We start from the raw sequence: 5,831 nt of genomic DNA, 5'->3' as shown, positions 1-5,831 counted from the left end.
ATCACCCAGGACGTTTCTGCTTTTGACACCGAACGTCCCTGGCTTTGAGCTCAGCCCAGGAACAACTCATGTCTCCGACTCCCATGACAGATATGAAATAAACAACAATGTCACAAGGTTGGGAATGCCAAGGAACAGAGCTTGAATTATTTCAATTTTGTCCTCCCATATGTAGTTTCGATACAGAAAGTGTAAGCAGTGGGGATGCTAACTGTAAGATGTGCTATTTGTATTTGGTGGGTACGGATTTTTGTTCATACATGGAGCATTTAATTTAATTTGAATAATATCTGTAGGATTGAAGTTTCTTCTTTTAAAACGATTTTTTGGTTGTTTTAAACCTAAAGAACAAATCAAGAAAGGGATCGTTGCTGCTGGTTTTTACAGAAGTTACTAACAGAAAACAGTTTTGTTGTATTGAGGCAGAGGACGTTGAAAAGGTTTCCGTTGCAGGTGTCAATTTCAGTAGATTGTAAATTATCTCATTTAAGCTCCATGGCAACCCCAAGAGGTGGTTTCTATTATCTCCCCCATTTAGAGATGAGATTCAGGGAAAGGAGCTGACTTGTCTGGAGGTCTGGGACCCAGATCCAAGCCCTCTGTCCCCAGAGCTCACTCTCTCAATCCTGTGTTAGGAAATATTTAACCCCAAAGCTGGGCTCTTCCAGAGAGAGCTGCTCACAGGGGTATGCAGGCCCAGCTCAGAATTTTGTTTTTTTTTTTTTTAAGATTTATTTATTTTAGGGAGGGAGAAAGAGGGAGGGGGAGAAAGGGGGAGAGCATGCGCATCAGTGGGGGGAAGGGCAGAGGGAGAGGGAAAGAGAATCCTCAAGCAGACTCCCTGCTGAGCCCAGGGCCTGACACGGAGCTCGATCTCGCAACCCTGAGATTGTGACCTGAGCCGAAACCAAGAATCAGACACTTAACCGCCCAGGCACCCCGCTCAGAAGTTTTGGTAAGAATATTATGGCTGCTTCTTTCAGTTTTATATGGCTATGTAACAAATTAGCCCAAACTTTAGTGGGGTAAAACAACCATCTATTACACGTGCAGATTTGGTGGGTCATGGACAGTGGGGCCAGGTTTGTCTCTGCTCCATGATGTCTGGGTCTTCAGCGGAGAAGATTTGGTGGCCGAGTGACTCCCCGGCTTGGGGCTGGATTGTATGTGTTGGTGCTGGCCATCTGCTCCCTGCACGGGGCTCTTTACCTGGCTTGGGGTTCCCCCAGCATGGTGGCCTCAGGGCAGCCTCCCATCTTACAAGGTGACCCAAGGGCTCCAAAGGCCAGCGTCCCAGCTCGCAAGGTGGAAGCTGCCTCGCCTTTGCCACGTTCTGTTGGTTTAAACAAGCCACAAGGCAGCCCAGATTCCACTTAATGTCTTGGCGGGGCAGGGGGGGGTGGAGTTGACATATTGGAGCAGCTGCCTTTGTAAAATCCAATCTGTGTCACTTCTCTTTTTTCTCATCCAGCTGGTTCTGACTCTTCCAGGCTGCTCAGCTCCCAGCTGGGCTCTTCCTGGGACTTCTGGCCTCCTGCAGACCCAGGTCCTTCAGGTGGTCCCAACCCAGACGGCATTTTCAGGTGTACCCTGGGGAAGACAGCAGGTAAGAGAAGCATTTCTAGTGCTAGTGGGTGAATAGAAATTGGTTTAAGTCAAGCAGGGACGTCCCACCCTGCTTCCTAGAGATTGAGAAGGCGAGAGGATGTGACCCATTCCATTTACTAAGACAGGAAGGGGTGTATGTTGGGGACAGTGAGTTCTTGCGTGAAGAGAGATGGAGGAAGAGACGCTCTCTACCTCTTTCCACGAGCCTTTGCTTTATAAACTGTGTCTGATGCTGACAGCCAGGCCAGGCAGCTGCAACCATGAAGGGAGCTCCCTCCACCCTGGGCATGGAAGTGAGAAAGACGAACAGGACCTGGGTCTTTAGCATTGTTTGTGAGTTTCTCAACGAATGAAACTGGAGCCTCCCTTCCTTGACACTTCTTGCTATGTGAGAGGATTAGTTTTCCCTGCTGCTCAAGCCAGTGGGAAACGTAATACTGTGCTTACTGGAACTCTTCTTGGGAAGTGTCCTCCAAGTTAGCAGGAAGAAGATTTTGACAAGCCTTTGGAAAGAGAGCTGTGCCTGTCATTAGCCTGCTTGATCTCATGCCTACCCCCCCAGCTCCCAGGGCCGGGCTGCTTTTCGGGTGGACGGAGATGGGGGCTGAGTCCTGAACATCACTTGCCAGCTCTCTTGCCAACAGGGTCCAACTGGGGAGCCCCAGTAAGAGAGTGGAGGATGGGAGAAGCTGGGTCCTTCTCCTCCTGTCTCTGCTTTGAGCAATATCCCTGGTATTGGCTGCTTCCCTTCGGTGGTTCCAGCGCCCTCCGGTCGGTGCCTCTCTGTGGTTCCAGGTCCCACTGGGCAGCCCCCCAGTGGCCACAGCTCTGCTGGGGGCCCTTCCTCCCTTTTATGCCCAGCCTATGGGTGGTAGCAGCTTTCTGCAGCAGTTAGATACTCTGTTATCTCTGTAACTAGTTCCCATGTTAAATTCACCCCACTGAACTGCGGGCTGGAGCCCAGAATGATATAGGGCCTGGCGTGCTGAAGGGGAATGTTCAATACCTGCTAACCCCTCCTCCCACCCTTTGAGATGACTGGGTCCTGTTGTCAGCAAGGATTTGGTTGGGCTGATGGGAAATGTAGATTGAGATCTGTCTGCACAATCACAGTGGCCCCTGAGGGTCGGAGGCTGTCCCCAGAGTGGGTCCTGTCATATAGCCTTTAGTTCTTTTGCCAAGTGAAGCTAGGTACATAATGGTTACCTCTCTCCATGCCTTTAACTTGAGTGCCCTTGGCCCCTCCCCAGCTCAGCCCAGCCGGAGGAGATTTTCTCTCTGTTTCTAAGACCCAGAGCCAGCACACGCCTTTGTCCTTGGGCCCCCATGCTGGGCTGAGCCACTGTCCTGGTGACCAGACATACATAGCACACGCCTGGGAGATGGCCTCCCCTCTGACTGCGTGCTCCTTGAGGACAGGGGCCTCCTTGGCCCATCTCCTCCTTGGCAGCTAGAGGGGGCCTGGCCTAGAATAAGGGCTCACAGGTTGAAGGGGGACTGGTGGGGCCCCACCTCTGGGAAACCCCAGAGCCTGCAAGAGTTCTTCCTCGCATGGCAGGGATCAGCATGTGGAGGGCCTGGCACAACGCAGGCCTTCTGGAAAGGGTGTGCTCTGCCTGGGGTTGGTATGAGCTCCACATTCCTGCCAAGTCAGACCCAAGACTGAAGGGCCAACAGTATCGTGCTGGGCTGAGCCTCGGGCGCCCCGGGCATAAGGCAACGTGTGTCTGGGCTCATCAGGGTGGGGCTCCAGCAAGAAGTGGGGCAGTGGCAAAACCCAGCACAGGTGCTGCCACAGGTGAGGTCAGAGGCAGTCACCAGGAGCCTAGGAGAAAATCGAACAGAAGAGGCAGTAGGTCAGAAGGTCGGGCCCTTGGCAGATGTCCCAAGATGCCCCAGCACCCAGCGCAGAGCAGCAGCCCCAGGATCCTCTGTTGTCCAGCACACCAACTGCATGTAGGAGACGCTCAGGATGAACATGGATTGAATGAATGAATGACCGAAGGAAGAATATTCAGCATCTTTTCTCCCTCTGATTTTAGACGGCACGTAGGGAGAAATTCCCATGAGCTAATCAGCCGCGTAACCACAAGTCACAGATTTCTCAGGGCAGCCCTCGCTCCAAGCTAACAATGTTGAGTGACTTTCGTGTGCCAGGTACTGGGCTAGCAACTGGATGTGTGAAGGTAAGTAAATTGTGGTCCTGACTTCAAAGGGAGTAGGAAGAGATAGGGGCCAAGACCCAATGCGCCCATCCTGCGTGAGGCGCGCTGGGATGACAGGTGGGCAGGCTTTGCAGAACAAAGGGGTTTAGGAGGGCTGGCACACAGCCCGGTGCAGGAGAAGAGACGGGGAAAGGGAGTGGGACAGAACTCAGAGGGTCCTGGGTGCCCAGCTAGGCGCCCCGACTTCACCCTCTGGGCCCCAGGCCACTAGTGAAGAGTTGTAGATAAACAAGTAAAGCGGTCAGATCTGAAAACCTTTGTCCTGCTGTCGGCCCCCGTGGGGCAGGTGGCATATCTGAATGCCGGCTCAGCACACAACGTCCTGGGACTCTGTCTTCAGGCTGGTCAGAAGGCAGGCTGTGGGAAGCAAAGTATTGCTCAAACCAATTTGCCAGTCAAATGAACTCCGGCTCTTCACATCTGGACAGAAGCCATCTTTTCTCTGCAATGTACCGTGTGGCCAGTGACCTGCCGCAGGGTGCTGCTGGGCTCCAGGAGGTCCTGGCCCCCTTCCCGCCAGAAGGCCTCTGTGCCAGCAACTTGCCAGGGAGCCCCACCAGGGCGGGGGCGAGGTGGGGCAGTGAGACAACACTTTATAAAGCAGACGTCCCGGCACTTCCACTTACACATGGGTGTCTTTGGCTTCCCACAGACACATTTAGGGGTGCCCCTCTTCTGTGATGACACCTGTGTTGCTCAGAGCAAGGAGGGCCTCCCGGAAGCTCGCTGTGCCCGGGGCACGTCATTTGGACATGGGTGAAGATAGCACACTTTCCACCTTGGAGGGTGGATCGGATTTTTGGAAACATGTCAGGCGATTCCAGGGCAAGGCCAGTGAGTGGTGAGTGACTGAGCTTCAGAACACATGGTCAAACATCCACAGGTGACTAGAGTGTCCCATGACTGCTTCCCAGGTGTCCTGAGTTAGGGAAACTTGTGGGACGGGCCCTAAACTCTCCCAGGTCCCCATGTAACTGGATGTCACGAGAGCCTCACTCCGAAGTCGACTCTTGTGTTTCTGGGAAGATATTTGGTGCTGCAGCAGATGACCTTGGACATGTGGACAGAACACAAACCCATTTTCCAGGAGGTTCTCAATGTCTAATATTCCAACATCGACTGCATGGATACATAAGTGTTCGCCAAGTGTTGTCTTTTATGTTCTTTAATTATTTCCAGTAAAGGGGACTCCTTAAATTTGTATTCGCTATATATACCTTTATAAGCCCTTCCATGTTAGTCAGTAAATGAAGAGAAAACACCCCCTTCTTCAGACACGTCCTCATTTTTTGGTTCAAAAACCGTATACAGCGGATTTATACATGAGCCTCGCTGTAAAAGAAGTTCGAGATTTGAACATCAGAGTGCAAGAGCTTTGCATATTTACGTACGCCGATCCAGTCAGAGAGCATTTTACACGAGGAGCCAGAGACCCAGTGAAGGGAAGGGTTCCAGAATGAGCTCAGTGGTGAGGGTAGCTGAACAAATGGGAACTGGTCCTGGGGCTTAGGTGGCATAACTAAGGATACACATCCAACATGGTTTTTGGTGTATTTCTTCGCTGCCATTACAGCTTCTGCACCAAACACAAAAAAACCTCACCTTCACGTTAGTGTAACTTTTAGGTGTTGGCCACCACGTAGTTGACAAGGATCTGTTGCTTTTCTCCAAGGAAAGAAAGAGTCTGGGAGACGACAGAGTCTACTGAAAATATGCAGAAAGACATTAACGCCACGTGTATGAATAAGGCCTGGTTTAGTCATGACCAATTTATCTTCTCAAATCCAGGTTAGTGGCTGGGTTTAATGACTCAGGCCCTGCTAACTCCCAGACCCAAGGCCAAGGGCCTCTCCAAAAGTTTGCCTGCAGCCAGCCGGGCCAGCGCTCAAGGAAGCAGCTCCGCCTCCTTCCCTTGCTTCTGTTTCCCTATCTGGGTCAGATGGATCACCTGGGCAAGACGTGGCCTCCCCAGAGAAAAGTACGGCATGTGGGCAGGAG

At 52.0% G+C, this 5,831-nt stretch overlaps 1 long non-coding RNA gene across 1 annotated transcript; it reads left to right on the top strand.

The window, feature by feature from the left end:
• The first annotated feature begins 561 nt into the window (after nucleotides 1-561).
• LOC141373547 (uncharacterized) lies at nucleotides 562-5,095 on the top strand. The gene is made up of 3 exons (XR_012379625.1): nucleotides 562-955; nucleotides 1,472-1,606; nucleotides 3,651-5,095. It is a non-coding gene; the product is annotated as an uncharacterized lncRNA (long non-coding RNA).
• Nucleotides 5,096-5,831: the final 736 nt, after the last annotated feature.

Source organism: Callorhinus ursinus, unplaced genomic scaffold (genome assembly GCF_003265705.2).
Source record: "Callorhinus ursinus isolate GAN/ISIS: 27379988/994484 unplaced genomic scaffold, GSC_fseal_2.0 scaffold10, whole genome shotgun sequence".
Taxonomy (NCBI): domain Eukaryota; kingdom Metazoa; phylum Chordata; class Mammalia; order Carnivora; family Otariidae; genus Callorhinus; species Callorhinus ursinus.
The sequence above is the reverse complement of the archived record's forward strand: the minus strand, read 5'-3'. Positions and strand labels throughout refer to the sequence as shown.